Genomic DNA, 18,342 nt, shown 5'->3' with positions numbered 1-18,342 from the left:
ATACAGTTTAAATCTATATTCTACTTCTGCACATAACTATACGCAGGAACATGCGATCTTCCTCTAACTAACACCGGAATGTTACCCTTAAAATACCCTACAGCTGGATACCAGACACCACCGTATAACCTCAGTCTGTCCCTTCCTATCATGCAAAGGCGAATCCCTTAGTCCTGGAATCATTTAAACTGTTGATACTTGCTGATGTGGTGCAGGGGGGCTATGTGTACAATGTGCTCTATTTGGATTAAATATGGAATGTTTTGATAACCCTCCATGCGTTCACAAACTCCGCCGTAAATACCCATACCACGCGCAGGACCGCGGAGCGACCATACGCAAATTGCAGATATGTGCACGCACAGCGGAACAAGTGCACGCGCAGCGGGCATGTGTGTGTGGTTAGTACGTAATGTGTGTGCTACAATATTTTTCAACTTTGACAGTCATCATTGGGATCTGATACCTTATTCTGGGCCCAGGCGCTACTGGGACAATATTATATGAATGTCCGTATTATTGTGGTGTGCCTATATTTACTGACCATAGATAAGAAGTATTCTGGGACATTACATATTTAATATACACATTGCAATGATGATATATTTTCTTTTGATGCAAAGTGCTGAAAACATGCCATTATTATATGTTGATACATAGTGAAGTGCCTAGGATTACTGAGAGTATTGCACATACCTGATTTTAAGTGTATGTCAAGTGTTTCAGAGCGTATACATTGTTGATTTTATTGTTTCCCATACACCTTTGTTCTTTATTACCGTGGAACCACCTTACGAGTTGTGTCCCTTGCCTTTGCTACCTCATTTAAATTAAACGACCTCCCATTGAGGCCTTAACTCTCATTATCGTCACCTGGACTTGTACTTCTGTTACATTTCTCTGAAAGCAGCAAAGAAATCTGTCGTGGAGACCGCAGTCTGACTACCAGGCCGAAGAAGAGCTACAACTGGACCAGGTTAGTATGCTACATCCACATATATCTAACTGTACCTCGCAGGGTATGAGAGGGACACATTTGTGTTTATATATATATATATATATATATATATATATATATAAAACAAATCTGGTGATCAAATGCTCAGATGTAGGCCTGTATCTTAATCAGACATAGCATTTCTTTAGATACAGTCTAGGGGATGCATTTACCAAAATGTGAATTAACAAAGTGTCCTATCTGAACATAAAACTACATCAAGGAACAGGGTATTGTAGACAAAACTCTACCAAAACCACTTAACCCAAGATCTAACTCACAATCTACCACAGCATGTACACCAAACTACAATTTCTCATTTCAGTTCATGGAATTCTCACCAAACTTTAATCTTGGCTCTATCTGCGACTGAGTGTGCCCACCGAGGCGGATTCCCATGCACGTATGGTACATGCGTGCATCGTAGACGAGCACACGCCTCATGCAAAGTAAATGGGAACATCTCTGTGCGCTCATCTGCGTGTCCATCTGTACATTCACCCTACAACCCACTCTATGTGCACATTACAGCTTCTATTATCTACTCCCCTTTCTAAACACTCCTGAGCTTTTTACTTACTTCTCTACAAGTACAGTAGTTTAACATCCACAATCAGCCACCATAATAAACACTCACAATCCTCCACCAATATTTATCTATCTCTTATGCATTTATTAGCTGGTGACATATCACCAAATCCAGGCCCTAAACACTTGCCCCACTCACACTCAGCTGATTAAAAACAATATAGACATTCATCTACCATCATAAATATCACGTCTCACATCACCTTCCAAGTCACTAAAATGTGCTCTATTGAATGCACGCTCTGTTTGTAACAAATTAACATCCATCCACGACATCTTCATCTCTGACCACTTAAACCTGCCTGCTCTGTCTCTTAAACTACATGATGTGGCTGCAGTTCTAGTAATCATATTATATACCATGCCATTGTTGTCATAATTTGAGCCACTTGACAAGATGAGAGGAGTTTCTGGGCAACCAGAAACCCCCCTGCATTTGCCTATGCTACTGTCCCATCTCTCAGCTCCGATACCCCTCCAAGCTACTTGAGAGACTCGTCTACACTCGCCTCACACACTTTCTTAACTCCCACAACTTAAGGGACCCATTTCAGTCAGGCTTTTGTTCCCAACACTCCACAGAGACAGCACTGACTAAAGTAGTCACTGCTAAATCTAAAGGCCATTATTCACTTCTTATTCTTCTAGATCTCTCTGCAGCTTTTGACACTGTTGACCGCTCTCTTCTCATACAAACACTACAATCCCTAGGTCTTCATGACACTGCCATTTATTGATTCTCATCCTACCTATCTAATCGCTCTTTCAGTGTTCACTTCTCTGATTCCACCTCCTCTTCACTACCTCTATCAGTTGGAGTACCATACGGCTCAGTCTTAGGGCCTCTGCTTTTTTCATTCTATACCTCATCCCTTGGTAAACTAATCAGCTCCTTCTGATTTCAATATAATTTGTACACTGATGATACTCAAATCTATCAATCCTCCCCAGATTTGTCACAATCTGTTTTGGTCCGTGTCACTGAATGCCTTTCTGCCATTTCATCTTGGATATCATCTCACCATCTCAAACTCAACATTTTCAAGCCGGAATTAATTATATTCCCACCAGTCAAGAGTAGTTACCAACCTGAGATCTCCATACCTGTTGACATTTTGACAATCTTGTCCCCACAAGTTCGCTGTCTATGTTTCATCCTTGACTCTGAACTGTCATTTGTGCCACACATTCAACCTGTCTCTAAATCATGCTACATCCATCTAAAAACATATCCATAATACGACCACATCTTACACAACACACACTACAAAAACTTTAATTCTTGCACTCATTATCTCCCGCATTGATTATTGCAATAATCTCCTTACTGGTCTTCCCAAGAAAAAACTCTTACCACCACAATCCATTCTGAATGCAGCTGCAAGGCTAATCTTCCAAGCAAGATGTTCATTGTCTGCAGATCCACTCTGTCAGTTCCTCCATTGGTTGCCCATATTCTTCTGTATTCAATTTAAAATACTTCTACTCACATATAAAGCTAATAACCAAACTACACCAACATATATCTCTTTGCTTATTCTTAAAATGTCTCCCAACTTGACCTTTCCGCTCTGCACAAGATCTGTATCTCTCATCTGCATGGATCACTCGCTCCCATTCACAATTACAGGACTTTCTTCGGGCAGCACCCACCCTATGGAATACCCTTCCACAGCGCCGTAACAACATGTGTGCCAGGTGTGCCTGGCACACAGCGCAGTCGCCCTGAGGGCGCAACGGCCAGTGGCTTCTAATGAGTCAAATTGACTCATTACAAGCCGCCTCTGCTGTGTGCACCACGCTGGAGAAGGCAGGGGAGGAGAGCAGTAGTGCCAGAGGCAGGGGGAAGGAGGAGGAGGGAGGGGGACTGGAGCCGCAGCAGCGCTATGTAATTGGTAGTGGTGCCGCTGCAGCAGTTCCCTCTCCTTCCACATTGGCTGCCTGGTGCTGCTGTGAATGCTGGGATGCGCTTCCCTCATCCCAGCACTCACAGCAGCGGCAGGCAGGCAATGCAGAAGGAGAGGGGACTGCTGCAGCGGCGCCTCTACCAAATAAATAGCGTTGCTAAGGCTCCAGTCCCCCTACCTCCTCTTCATTCTCCCCTGACCGGGATCTGCCAGCACCGAGGAGCCTGACTGCCGGCGGGGAGAGATGGTAAGTATCTATCTATCTGTCTCTCTATCTCTCCCTCTCTCTATATCTATCTTTTTATCTATTCTATCTGCCGCAATGTGTAAAAAGGGGGATGCTGTCTGCCATAATGTGTAAAAAGGGGGACGCTGTCTGCCATAATGTGTAAAAAGGGGGACGCTGTCTGCCATAATGTGTAAAAAGGGGGACGCTGTCTGCCGTAATGTGTAAAAAGGGGACGCTGTCTGCCGTAATGTGTAAAAAGATCTACCTGGTGTAGTGGCGCTACTGTGCAGCGTAATTTGAATAATGGAGACATACACCGTAGTATGACTTGGTATTATTTTGTGGCCACACCCCTTCCCCATGAAGTCATGCCCCTATGTATTTTTCGCACGCCTACGGCGCGCGCTGCCCCTATCTTGCATAGGGGGCACCAGTGCCGTTTCTTGCACACAGCGCTAAAATGCCTAGTTATGGCACTGCCTTTCTATGCACGATAAGACTCTTCTCTAGCTTCCAAACTTTCAAGCATTACCTGAAAACTCACCTCTTAAGGCAGCCTATCAAATTCCTGAACTGCCCACATGATCTCCGAAGCATTTATATCTAATTACATCCCATCAGGACTGTCTTTGCAATCTGGTGGGACCACTATGCTATAGATAGTGCGTATCACTGTGTTTCCTTCCAAATTCCCTGTAGATTGTAAGCTTGCGAGCAGGGCCTTCCTACCTCTATGTCTGTCTGTTATTACACAGTTTGTCTTATCACTCTTGTTTCCAATTGTAAAGCGCAACAGAATATGCTGCGCTATATAAGAAACTGTAAAATAAATAAATACTGTATATGTGGAGCTCAGGGCCTGCATATCGGGGCATGAGGGGGTTCTGTGATACATGTGGCATGATGGGCTCTGGGTTGGCATGTACAGGTATGAGAAGGCTCTGGGGTTAAACAGGGTCTCTGAGGCACATGAAAGGACATTAGAGGACTCTTGTTTTAGAGTGACCAGGTAATTGCCTGAAATCTGCCAAGTAAAATGGTTACAACCCTACTGCTGTTTTGGGTTTGCACCTAACCACGGCACCTGGTCATGTCCCCTGAAAATGAAAAGGTGGTAACCCTACAGAATAACAATTGTGTGCAAAATGCAATTGGTACACAATAACTCTGACAGGATATATATGTAGGACAATTCCAAATAGCTAATAATAAAGGTTAGGCACACAACCACAGATTTAATAGGGATGTGCAATAACAGCCAAGTGAATGACAGACATGCTTTCCAAACACATGCTTCGTCATTATGGAATTCAGAGCAAATGTACAACTCAGTGTCTGCTCTATCTTCACTACACTTTAACCTGCGGCAATAGCGTATCAATAATGCGGTGCACACAGGCCCCTGGGTCCAGAGGGGGCCCGCACCGCACACACTGCACCCATTTCTTCTATACTCTCCTTTCCGGCATCCATCGGTAACCGTGTGTGGGCCCCTACTTTCCCGTAGCCAACACCGCCGCTGCTAGTGCAGTGAGCACTAGAGACTCTGGCACTAGAGACTCTGGCAACCATTTTTGTTTCAGAGTTCTGTGCATGCGCTGTAGACTCTGGCACTGTCTGCCACTAATGCTTTCTTACCTAGTTGAGTTATCTATTTATGCACTTTTTCTGCACTGCTATGCACTTTCATGTATGCAAACCGTTGGTAATTGCTGCTGTTTTTTTCTTTTGTGTATATTTTATGATGGTATTATCCTAGTCCAGGACTCTTTTACTGTATGTGACGTTTATTATGAGGACTTCATTGCCATCTAAAGGGTTAATGTACTGTCCTTTAAAAAGAAACACTCTTATTGCGGCTGTGAAGAGCATCCCATAGTACTTCCTGATTACTGGAAAGCATGTCAACCGCAAGAGTAATTGTCCAGCACGGCTCTGGGGAGCTGACAGCATTGCTTCCTATCCTTTGGAACGCATATGACCTGCAGGAACCACTTCCGGTTCCGGTTATAGATGACGACTGCGCATGTACACCACCAGAAGCACGGTGTCTAACAGGGAATTGACGTCAGCTGGACTCCCTAATCAGTAGCGTTTATAAACGGACAATTGGAGCCAGAGAACCACGCTTCTGATGAAGGACTTGGCGTCCGATACGCGTTAAGCGTGGGTCCTATTTTTACTTGTTACTGACTCTGGGACACACGGACCTATTCATCGGCTTTGGGGGTTGATCCTGTATGAAATCAGGCATCCGGAGAGCCTGACAACACTCCACACCTTTTACATTTGTGGCTGCAAGGATCCTCTCAGTGATATATCTGCTGTGTTTCCCTATGGAGTCTTATGTGATATGCTGTTTTCTTTTATGTATCTTGTAAGTTTAATCTGTGGCATTAAACTTGTGCGTGCTTTTAATTACTACTGCACTATGGTCTGCATTTTATAGTGCCTCTTATCATTCCCATTCATATTGGGAAAAGAGGCACTTATTTTCCAGGTTCAAGCAAGGATAAACCAGTCCTGCCTGTGTTTTGTGTTTGAAGGAGAGATCCCTCAGTAAGAATATCCATCCGTCATTATTCAATCATTTGAGGATCATTATCCAATTAAGGGTGATTGTATTTATTCCATACAAATTTGTTCACTGCTATGCATATGTGGTGTCATGGTAATGGGTGAGCACTGTAGTTGTGTGTGCAGTATCTTCTTTTGTGTATAATATCTTCTTTGATGTGTGGGATACACTTCTATCTGTACACCTTATAGCTGCACATCAAGTTTTGTTGCGCATATTCACTAGAAACATTTGTTTATTCTATGACTCTGGCACTGTGCCAGAACCTCAGTGGTCAAAGCGCTAACAGCGGTGCTGTCGGCTACGGGAGAGGAGGGGAGCCATAAACGGAGACTGCACATGGGTCCCCTCCTCTGTAGATATGCCTATGACCTGCGGCATCATGTCTTTTGACGTGAATGTTAAGCTATTCACTGGATATAGATGACTAAACAATAAAAATGTATTGAAGTAATAGGGTGGTAATACTGGAAAAAGCAGACATTCAATTACAGCATGAAAACATTGTACCTTACAGTATATTGAATGCATATGATACATAAGTATCTAAGCGACATTAATGAATATAAACAACAGCACAATTTATGAATGTGACCAGTGGCGGCTGATGCCCCTGGGCTGCAGCTCCAACCACACATTACAAGGGGAAACCAGTCAGCACATATAAACATACATGTGATGTTGTATGTAATATTTGTGCTGGTTGCCTTTTCCAGGGAACAGCAGTCGCCGCTGTGTGTATCACTGACCTGCTGCTGCTGCATGGGAGACATCACTTTGATTGTCTATCATTTTCTATAAGCCCACCTCCTGACTGCTGTCAGCCAATGGGAGGGAGGCAGGCTTATAGTAAATGATAGACAAGCAGAGTGATGTCTCCCATACCGTGGTGGCAGGTCAGTGATACACACAGCAGCTTCTGCTGATCCCCGGGTAAGGCAAGCCAACACAAATATTATATTTAACATCACATGTATGTTTTGATAAAGCCTACAGATTTACCCTATATTAAACACTATAAAAGGTTAAGAGACACAGTACGCAATTGGCGCACGAGGTACCGTAAGGGTATCAAGCACACCATAGGCTGCCGATCACCGTAATGTTACGCTAATAGCGTAATGGACGCTTGTGAACAGGAAACGAACACAAGCGGCACGAACGCTCACAGAATTAAACCTTAATAACTATGCCTTAATGAATGTACATATACTGTAAACCTTTATGCAGTGATAATGTGTAGATGCAACGCAATGTAACCTTGTTTGTTTAAAAGCTGTATGAGCGACTGAGACGCTCAGAGAACCGTTAGAAATATAATAAACACTCAAATACCGGTCTAAGGTTCTAACACCTTTAAGGGAGAGAATGAACGTTCAATTGCAAAAGAATATACAGTACAGTTTATACACTACCAGGCTAACATAAATACCTAACAGAATTACTACACGTTAAAATACAATAGCAGCACTATTACATTTAAGGGGAAGGAGAGAGAGAATGGCTTACAACAAATAGGAGGTAAAATGGCTTCAGAGAACTTACGCACAAGGGGAAACAATCACAAGCGCCTTCCTGGATATCCAGCTCCCGATTATCAGTGATGAGAACCGTTGAGAAGAGTAGAGTGGGGCTGGCCCAGGTCGGCTTGTCTTTATATACACTACACACAGTACAGTACAATGGTCCCTACATTCTTATTGTTCATTGGACATAGGAATCCGTCTCCGCATTATAACAAAAGGTCATAGGTTGGTTCATACAGGTGGGCTGTGACTATTTCAAACTGCTCAGGTGGGAGGGGAACTCAGGTTTCCCGCCGCATGGGTAATAAACTGCAAATATAGTAAATGTCCATAAACTTCTTATAGTCATAACTATACGCACGAGCGATTAATCTGTTTCTAACCAACACCGGAATATTGCTAATTATATACTCTTCCGATGGATACTAAACACCACTGCGTAACCCCTGTCTGACCCTTCGTATCAAACAAAGAGGGATCTCTTTGTCTCTGAACATGCTATATTAACTAAACTTTCAGATTCTATCAAAGGGACCATAATCTACAAAATACATTATATGACTAAAATATGTAACGATCGAGTCGCATGCTAGACGCACACAAACTCTACCGTAAATGCGCATACCATGCGCCCGTGACGGCGAGTATGCGCACGCACGGGAGGGTTCATGCACGTGCAGCGTGCACACGCATGGGGAGAAAACAAGGCAATGTAGGTTTAGATATTTTTCGACTTTGACAGTCCACCCTTTGGCAGTCACCAATAACTGCCACTTCCTAAACATTTCAAACAGAAAAATATATGTCATCATCAAATACCTTTTTATGATTGGGGAGAGAAGGAGAGGAGAAGGTGGGAAAAGTTATGACCTAGTGAGATAGCAAAGCGTGTGTGTATGAAATCCATGGGGTATATTTACTAAGCTCCCGATTTTGACCGAGATGCCGTTTTTTCATCAAAGTGTCATCTCGGTCAATCTCGGTCATTTACTAAACACTAATCACGGCAGTGATGAGGGCATTCGTAATTTTTTTCTAGTTCAGGTAAAAAATTACGAATGAATACACCATCGGTCAAATTACGCCTGTTTAAGTATGAATCTCGGTCATTTACTAAGAAGTGCAAAGCAAAAAAACCCAAAACACTGCCGTGAAAAATTACAATTCGTAAAAAAGTCCTAAAAAAAAACAGACCTGCTTTTTTTATTCGTGATTTGAGATGCATGCAGGGATCCATGAGATCCGTGCATGTATATCAGTGGGAAGGGGTTGGAAAGTGCTTTTTTTTGCCAAAAAAAATTGCGTGGGGTCCCCCCTCCTAAGCATAACCAGCCTCGGGCTCTTTGAGCCGATCCTGGTTGCAGAAATATGGGAAAAAAAATGACAGGGGTTCCCCCATATTTAAGCAACCAGCATCGGGCTCTGCGCCTGGTCCTGGTCCCAAAAATACGGGGGACAAAAAGAGTAGGGGTCCCCCGTATTTTTAAAACCAGCACCGGGCTCCACTAGCTGGACAGATAATGCCACAGCCGGGGGTCACTTTTATATAGCGCCCTGCGGCCGTGGCATCAAAAATCCAACTAGTCACCCCTGGCCGGGGTACCCTGGGGGAGTGGGGACCCCTTCAATCAAGGGGTCCCCCCCCCCAGCCACCCAAGGGCCAGGGGTGAAGCCCGAGGCTGTCCCCCCCATCCAATGGGCTGCGGATGGGAGGGCTGATAGCCTTTGTTGTAAAATAAAAGATATTGTTTTTAGTAGCAGTACTACAAGTCCCAGCAAGCCTCCCCCGCATGCTTGTACTTGGAGAACCACAAGTACCAGCATGCGGCGGAAAAACGGGCCCGCTGGTACCTGTAGTACTACCACTAAAAAAATACCCAAAAAAACACAAGACACACACACCGTGAAAGTATAATTTTATTACATACATACACACATACATACATACTTACCTTATGTTCCCACGCAGGTCGGTCCTCTTCTCCAGTAGAATCCAAGGGGTACCTGTTGAAGAAATTCTACTCACCAGATCCAGTGGTCCAGGCTCCTCGGCAAATCCAGGGATAATCCACGTACTTGAATAAAACAAAAAAACGGTTGCCCGACCACGAACTGAAAGGTGACCCATGTTTGCACATGGGTCACCTTTCCACGAATGCCAGAAACCCACTTTGCCTTCTGGCTAAGTGGGTTTCTTCAGCCAATCAGGGAGTGCCACGTTGTAGCACTCTCCTGATCAGCTGTGTGCTCCTGTCCTCACTGACAGGCGGCACACGGCAGTGTTACAATGTAGCGCCTATGCGCTACATTGTAACCAATGATGGGAACTTTCTGCCCTGCGGTTGACCTAAAGTGACGTCACCGCTGAGCAGAAAGTTCCCATCATTGGTTACAATGTAGCGCATAGGCGCTACATTGTAACACTGCCGCGTGCTGCCTGTCAGTGAGGACAGCAGCACACAGCTGATCAGGAGAGTGCTACAACGTGGCACTCCCTGATTGGCTGAAGAAACCCACTTAGCCAGAAGGCAAAGTGGGTTTCTGGCATTCGTGGAAAGGTGACCCATGTGCAAACATGGGTCACCTTTCAGTTCGTGGTCGGGCAACCGTTTTTTTGTTTTATTCAAGTACGTGGATTATCCCTGGATTTGCCGAGGAGCCTGGACCACTGGATCTGGTGAGTAGAATTTCTTCAACAGGTACCCCTTGGATTCTACTGGAGAAGAGGACCGACCTGCGTGGGAACATAAGGTAAGTATGTATGTATGTGTGTATGTATGTAATAAAATTATACTTTCACGGTGTGTGTGTCTTGTGTTTTTTTTGGTATTTTTTTAGTGGCAGTACTACAGGTACCAGCGGGCCCGTTTTTCCGCCGCATGCTGGTACTTGTGGTTCTCCAAGTACAAGCATGCGGGGGAGGCTTGCTGGGACTTGTAGTACTGCTACTAAAAACAATATCTTTTATTTTACAGCAAAGGCTATCAGCCCTCCCATCCGCAGCCCATTGGATGGGGGGGGACAGCCTCGGGCTTCACCCCTGGCCCTTGGGTGGCTGGGGGGGGGGACCCCTTGATTGAAGGGGTCCCCACTCCCCCAGGGTACCCCGGCCAGGGGTGACTAGTTGGATTTTTGATGCCACGGCCGCAGGGCGCTATATAAAAGTGACCCCCGGCTGTGGCATTATCTGTCCAGCTAGTGGAGCCCGGTGCTGGTTTTAAAAATACGGGGGACCCCTACTCTTTTTGTCCCCCGTATTTTTGGGACCAGGACCAGGCGCAGAGCCCGATGCTGGTTGCTTAAATATGGGGGAACCCCTGTCATTTTTTTACCCATATTTCTGCAACCAGGATCGGCTCAAAGAGCCCGAGGCAGGTTATGCTTAGGAGGGGGGACCCCACGCAATTTTTTTTAGGATTTTACTTTGTTTAATTTAAAAAAAAAAAAAAATACGAACCCCAGCACGGATCACACAGATCCGGCCGAGATTGATTGTAAAAAAAAACGGCAGTGTTTTGCTAATCACTGCCGTCAAATTAGGTAAGAAAACACGAATGACATCGACATCGGAAGCAAAGAAAAATACGAATACGACAGCTTAGTAAATTAGTCGTAATCAATTCAAAAAGTTGCAGTTTTACACTGCCGATGTCATTCGTGATTGAACTTTGACCTATTTTCGGAAATTACGAATCTTAGTAAATGTACCCCCATGTCTTGAGGGGTCATGTATCATCGTGCCATACATGTTTTAAATCAAGCTTCGAGGTATTGCGAAGTATACATTTGAATTCCTTCTTATCCCGTATTATGGGCCTGTGGATGGGCTGTCAAACTTTACCGAGCTCTTTTCGGCTTTTGGTTGCAACAAAATGGGGGAGCACATTTTAGTTGATGATACATGAATGGGGGGATATGTGAGTGCTGATATCTGTGCCTATATTCCCTATCGACTATGTGTGTCACTACCTGAAGGTTGTAGAAATGAAGATAAGAAGCAATTATGGTAAATGCAGTCATAAACTATGTGAGTTTAATATACATTTGTTGATTGAGGTCTTGTCTTGTGTCTTGTCTCGATGTACATGTTGACTGTAGTCTCTTTGGGCTTTTGCTATAATGCGAGCAAAGCCGTTTCAATGTCCATAAAATTTTAAATCACTAAAGTTCTGGGCTAGCGTTTTCATTAAAGTCACTAGGGATATTGGGGGCCGGCAACATAGTCCATAAAAAAAAATCTTTGTTTAAATGTGGTCTTCAAATCCTTCTTCCAAGCGGGTCTTGTACCTTGGAGAAAAACAAAAGAGAAACGGGTGAAAGAAACGGACCGTGGAATCACATTTTCATCACAACATTGTCTCTATCGTTGGGTCATAAATCAAATTAGTTGTTGTTATTGCAGTATCTTCACTTCTTAAACTCATCACTCGGGCACTACGTTTACACTTCGTTAAAACCCGAATGCATCTAAATATCAGACTGACCAATATGATGACACCCAGAATACACAAAAGAAATTTCCCTACATCCATGATAATACCTTGGGCCCATTCTCCTAAACCAGAGAACCAATTTCGTGGGTTCAACCATGACACCCAACTGGTCAGCTCATTACCCACAGCAGCAAGGGTGAGATTGTGTTTCCTTCGGAACTCCCATTGTAATTGCAAGATGTCATCCATCTTTTGGTCTATGACCTCGGCTGGGTCCTCCGTGCTGTTTGTAATATACGTGCAACACTTTATTCCATATTGAGTCGCTAGGGTAACACAATACCCGCCTGTCACAGCTGTGAGATAATTGAGAATCATCCTATGCTGAACCAGTTCCGTTTTGTAGGCTTGTAACTCTCTCCCCGTATACCTGAATGTGTCGTCATACATTTCAGTGATATTGTCTAATAAATTTGCAAGCGCAGATATATATTTGTAATTTATCACTCCTCTGGCGGTACGAGTGATATCTAACGCGATTAGGAATTGAATCCCGGTGGATTCATGGATCAGGTCAGAGGCCGGATGCTCTGTTCTTTCTATCAGGTGCCGTTTAACGATGTGCTCGTAATGAGTGTGAGTATAAGGAGCTTTGGCACTGCGGTGAATATCTTTCATTTTTGTGTGGGATACAGTCATTACCTCAGGCAGTACTTTTCCAATATAACATAACCCTTCTGAGTTTGGGGCAAGCCACTTATACGCCTTCCTCCCGCATATGAAGTATGCATCATCGGGGAGAACATATGGGACGGAGTGTGACATAACCATATTACAGATTTTCCATGTGAACTCTCCTAACCCTAATTCTTCCATCTGTTTAGTACACGAATCAGTCTGTACGATCTGTGCACAGTATCCTGGTGATACTTCTCCAACTCGCATGACCCTACTTCCTAAGGTGTACCTATACCGAAAGAATTTCCTATGGTCGGCTATCTGGCGTATAAGTTCTGTGTCTATGGGCAATCTGTCGGCTCTATGTGAGAATGTCATGGTTTGATTACTCCATGACACTTCCCAATTTCCCGGCTTTCGGGGATTGGAAATGTTAAAGCACACTAAGGACCTATCCACATGATATTGGTGGAGCTTCAAACTAGGAGGACTAGAGATATTAAACCTCTTGTCCACCGGCCTCCCACCACTTAGCTCAAGTACCTCTCCTACAGTTAAAGGGAATGGTACTAATCCTGATTTACTATGGCCTTGAGGTACTTGAGAGCATACCCAACAGTCTGTCTGGTTTAACACTTTACCCACTAAGGAGTGATAGTCACTCAATGGATCCATGTGGACATTAAAACTGGACTGACATTTCTTTATGCACCCATCCTCAACTAAGTTATCACAATGCCTACAGATGCAATTTTCTTCAGCTAACAATCCTTCACAATTCCTTCTATGGTCAATGCTACCAGATCGTTTTCTGATACTCGCCTTTGCTTGGTGATTATGTTGTTCTTGGAAATCTACGCCTCCATCTCTGTCATCAGAACCCATTCCAGAACCTCTCTCGACCTCCATGGTACTCTCGCCGGAACAGACTGCTCTGGTCAACATCATGGTCATCAGGAAAATCCGGATCACAGTCTCTTGGGGCAAGTCCATCTTATAGGAGGAAATGGAGAAAAATGAGAAGGGGGAAATAAATAATTGAGGGAGATGGGATGGGAGATGGAGAAAAACAATAAAAGGGAACAGGGGATCGACAACTGCCTCCGATCTTATTATTCTCAATGCTCAGGTGCCGTTTCACTCTTCCTTAAACAGACACTCCAGTGATACAACTTCCTCTACCGTCTGTTCTTTATCACGAGACCTCTCTGGATCAGCAACCTTCTTACAATGGGACGAATGAACCCAAGTCTCTCTCTCGGCAACCTTCAATGCTGTCTTGCTAATCAATAAGACTTGGTATGGTCCTTCCCATCTGTCGATAAGGCAACCTGAGCGTAGAAAATTCCGTATCATTACATAATCCCCAGGTTCAATGTCATGACAATTACTATCTGGCAGATCAGGAATCACCAACTTCAAATTATCATTCTGATTCCTTAGCTGTTTACTCATCTTAACCAAGTACTTTACAGTCACTTCATTGTTACACTTCAAATCATCCTGAGGGTTAATCATAACATGCGGTTGTCGACCAAACAGAATTTCAAAGGGGGACAGATTAAGAGGGGACCTGGGAGTGGTTCTGATGCTGTATAGTACAATGGGCAAAGCTTCTGGCCATGTCAATCCTGTTTCTGCCATAACTTTGCTCAATTTATTTTTAATAGTGCTGTTCACTCTTTCTACCTTCGCACTCGCCTGGGGGCGGTACGGAGTGTGCAGCTTACTATTAATTCCCATCAACTTACACATTCCTTGAAAGACATCACCTGTAAAATGGGTACCCCTATCACTTTCAATTATTCTAGGGATACCGTATCTACACACAAATTCCTGCACAATTTTCTTAGCAGTAAACATAGCGGTATTTGTGGCCGCAGGAAATGCTTCGACCCAATTTGAAAACACATCTAAACAAACCAGTACATACTTCAAATTTCGACAAAGGGGTAATTGTATGAAATCAATCTGTATTACTTGAAAAGGGCCGTCTGTTGGTGGGATATGAGATGGTTCTGTTGGTATTGCCTTCCCGATATTCTTCCTCAAGCAGGTGAGGCATGTCATTGCTCTCTTACCTGCATGAGAAGAAAATCCTGGGGCGCACCAATAAGCTCTTACTAGCTTACACATCCCTTCTTTGCCCAGATGAGTCAGCCCGTGTGCTGCTTCCGCTAGACTTGGAAGGTATGCTCTTGGTGCCACTGGTTTACTCTGTCCATCTGTCCAGAGTCCTGAGGACTCCTGGCCATATCCTTTTAACCTCCAAACTGCCTTTTCCTGTGGGGAACACAAATTTTGCATTTCACACAATTTCTGTGTGTTAACAGTATTAAATACCATCAATTGTGTGATGTCTGTCTGTCCAGGGGTACCAGCTGCTAACTTAGCAGCTTCGTCTGCTCGGCTGTTACCAAGTGATACCGGGTCTTGGCTATATGTATGTGCTTTACACTTGATAACAGCCACTCTGTCGGGTTCCTGTATCGCTGTTAGAAGCCTTTTTATGTGGGCTGCATGCGCTACCGGTGTACCAGCTGCCGTCATGAAATTTCTGAGGCGCCATAGGGCTCCGAAATCATGGACTACCCCGAAGGCGTATCTAGAATCCGTATAGATATTGGCTGACTTTCCCTTAGCCAATTCACATGCTCTGGTTAGGGCAACCAGTTCAGCAACCTGGGCTGAGTGAGGTGGGCCTAGCGGTTCTGCTTCTATGGTGTCTTGGTCATCTACGACTGCGTATCCAGTACACAAGTCTCCCGAGTCCGTCTGTCTGTGACAACTACCGTCAGTGTAGAAAGTAAAATCTACATCTTCCAGTGGGTTGTCACTGATGTCAGGCCTTGCCGTGAAATTTTGGGTCAGATATTCCATACAATCATGCATGTCTTTTCCTATACTAAATCCTCCTTCACCATCACTCTCATCCTCCACCCTTTGTGCCTGTCCAGGCACACCTGGAAGATATGTTGCAGGATTTAGTGTACTGCATCTCTTTATAGTGATGTTTACCGGGGCCATCAATGCCAATTCCCATCTTGTAAACCGTGCTGAAGAGACGTGTCTGGTTTGAGCTGAATTTAGCAAGGCTGACACTGCATGCGGTGTATGGATTGTGAGGTTGTGTCCTAGCACTACATCTTCGCTTTTTGTTACTAGCAATGCTATCGCAGCAACACTTCGCAAGCATGTGGGGAGGGATCGCGCTACCGTATCTAGCTGAGCGCTGTAGTATGCTACCGGCCTGCTGGCATCACCATGCTTTTGGGTTAGGACGCCTGCCGCGCAACCAGCACTTTCTGTTCCGTACAGCTCAAAGGGTTTCCCATAGTCTGGCATACCTAATGCTGGTGCCTGCGTTAGGCACTGTTTAAGTCTCTCAAATGCCATCTCAGATTCGTCTGTATGCGAAATCCGATCAGGTTTGTTTGATGAGACCATCTTCTGCAAAGGTAATGCTAGTATGGAAAAACCTGGGATCCAGTTACGGCAATACCCACACATTCCTAAAAACGTTCTGATCTGTTGCTGGGTTTGTGGCAGAGTCATGTCACGAATTGCTTGAATTCTATCAGCGGTCAGGTGTCTAAGTCCTTGTGTCAGACAGTGTCCCAAATATTTTACCTTAGTCCGGCATAATTGCAACTTATCTTTTGAAACCTTGTGTCCGGTTTCTGAGAGATGAATCAGGAGTTGTTTCGTATCTTTCAGGGACGATTCGAGTGAATCAGAACACAGAAGTAGATAGTCTACATACTGTATTAATATTGATCCACTCTCAGGTTGAAAAGACTGTAAACAATCATGTAAGGCTTGTGAGAAAATACTTGGACTGTCAATGAAACCTTGTGGTAAGCGAGTCCAGGTGTATTGAACTCCTCTGTATGTGAACGCAAACAAATATTGGCTGTCAGGGTGCAGAGGTACCGAGAAGAAGGCGGAGCAGAGGTCAATTACAGTGAAAAATTTCGCAGTGGGAGGGATTTGCATAAGGATAACAGCTGGATTTGGCACTACGGGGAACTGACTCTCAACTATTTTGTTAATCCCCCTTAGATCCTGTACTAGCCTGTAACCCCTCCCCCCCACTCTTTTTAACAGGGAAGATGGGACTATTGGCAGTGCTGGATGTTCTTACCAGAATGCCCTGTTGTAGCAAGCGCTCTATTACGGGGTACACTCCTAACTCCACCTCTGGCTTCAGAGGGTATTGTGGGATTTTTGGAGCTATCCTACCATCTTTTACTTGCACAACTACTGGAGCTACGTTTGACATTAATCCAGTGTCTTGTCCATCTTTTGTCCAAAGTGACTCTGGTATTTGGGATGTCATTTCTTCTACCTGGGATGGACTCCTATTTATCATAACAGTATGTGACATTAATTTTGATGGGGAGTCTAGCATATCTTGTACTTCCTGAGCGTGGTTCTCCGGTATGTCTAGGAATACACCTTCAGGAGTACAATATATGACGCACCCCTTTTTACACAATAAATCTCTTCCCAGGAGATTAGTTGGTGCCGATGCAGCCAGCAAAAAGGAATGCTTGGTATGCAAAGGCCCTATTGTAATCTCTGCTGGTTTGCTAACAGGGTAGTGCTGTACTACTCCCGTTACTCCCATGGCTGGAATTGTCTTACCAGTGGTTCTCATGCCCACTGTCGAATTTATCACTGATTTGGCCGCCCCTGTATCTACAAGGAAATTTTATGGTTTACCAGCTACATCAATTGTGACCTCGGGTTCACTTCCAAGACTCGCAATTAATTTCACTGGCTGCAGATTACAGGTATGGCCACACCCCTATTGGGTATGGTGACCTCCCTGAAACGCACTGGCAGCAATTACTTGTGGTGGGGGTAGATGGGAACTATCAGAGATTTGCCAGTCTCTTCTTGGGGGATACCTTTTTCTTTCCCCTGCATGTTGCTCATAGCTCCGCCTCTGCGGTCCTTGATCCCAATGTCTCGTATCAGGTCGTTGTCTAGGGGATTGATATGAATTTTGTATTTGTCTTGCTTTACAATCACGTGCCATGTGTCCCTCTCTGTGGCAATAATAACATTTTATACCTCTTGACTTACCCTCAGGGGTCACAGTTCTGGGCTGAGGTGGCCTGGTAGTAAGGGCCTGTATGCTCACAGCCATTAATTTATCACTCTGTGACTCCCTGTGTCTGATGATATTCCGATCATGCCCAGCAGCAGCCTCTCCCAATGCATCCACCGACATACCTCTCCAATCAGGCCTAGTGGTTTGTATTCTATTCCTTAAAACCTCTTTTAACCCATCCATTAATACAGAGACAGCTACTTCCCTGTGGTGTACATTAGTTTTAATGTCATCTATACCAGTGTACCTAGCCATATCCTGCAGAGCCCGGTGAAAATACTCTGGTG

This window comes from Pseudophryne corroboree, chromosome 5, assembly GCF_028390025.1.
Source record: "Pseudophryne corroboree isolate aPseCor3 chromosome 5, aPseCor3.hap2, whole genome shotgun sequence".
Classification (NCBI taxonomy): domain Eukaryota; kingdom Metazoa; phylum Chordata; class Amphibia; order Anura; family Myobatrachidae; genus Pseudophryne; species Pseudophryne corroboree.
Note: the sequence above shows the minus strand (reverse complement) of the source record.